We start from the raw sequence: 845 nt of genomic DNA, 5'->3' as shown, positions 1-845 counted from the left end.
GGGAGGACCTGGGTGGAGCAGCCGAGAGGAGCCGCTCTAACCCGCTAGGAGGACCGCGAGGAGCAGCCGAGAGGAGCCGCTCTAGCCCGCTGGGAGGACCGCGAGGAGAAGCCGATAAGGGCGGTTGAAGGGCCCCGCAGAGCGCAGGTGTGGAGGGGGATGCGCGGGGGGGTCTCCCCCTAGACCCGCTGGATCCGCGCTGATCCCAACTTGATCCCACGCCGTATCCCGAAGGGAGGGCCCCACGTGGGAGGGTGCAGCCCCCTCCCTGCAGCTCTGCGCCCCCCGAAACCTGGGGTAGGTCCCCGCTGTGAGGGGGGAGTGTGGATCCGCTATGGGCCTACACTGAGAGGAGATCCCTGAAGGTGGGAGTCCCCCATCGCAAAAAAAAGGGGTCCCTGTTTGAGGGGGGGGGCCCCATCCTGATTTCCCGCCTCAAAAGAAGGTGCCTCTTTGAGGGAGGAGCCGTCAGTGTCCTCTTTCACCCCCAAAAGGCGGCCTGTTTAGAGGTTATCCCAGCCTGGCGCCTCATTCCAAAAGGGCGGCCTGGCTGGGTGCCGGGGGAGTGGCCCTGCTCTGGCGCCTCATTCCAAAAGGAGCTCCCTGCCTGGGGAGGTGTCCCCGTGTGGCGACCACTCCAACGCCAGCCCCATTGCCACCAGACACTCCCCATAGCATCACCATCACCCCAGACACCATCCTATCCCGCCCCCTTCCCAGCCCCCCTCTCCGGACCGCTGTCCATTTCAGACTGGACCTTGCCCTCTTTGCAGACAGATTCCATCTTCAGCTCCAAGTGCTGTGCTCCACTCCCATGGAGGTGAGCCCGGAGCAGGGGGGTTGGC

The sequence above is a fragment of the Geospiza fortis genome, unplaced genomic scaffold (assembly GCF_000277835.1).
Source record: "Geospiza fortis unplaced genomic scaffold, GeoFor_1.0 scaffold450, whole genome shotgun sequence".
Classification (NCBI taxonomy): Eukaryota; Metazoa; Chordata; class Aves; order Passeriformes; family Thraupidae; genus Geospiza; species Geospiza fortis.
This window is presented reverse-complemented; position numbering follows the sequence as displayed.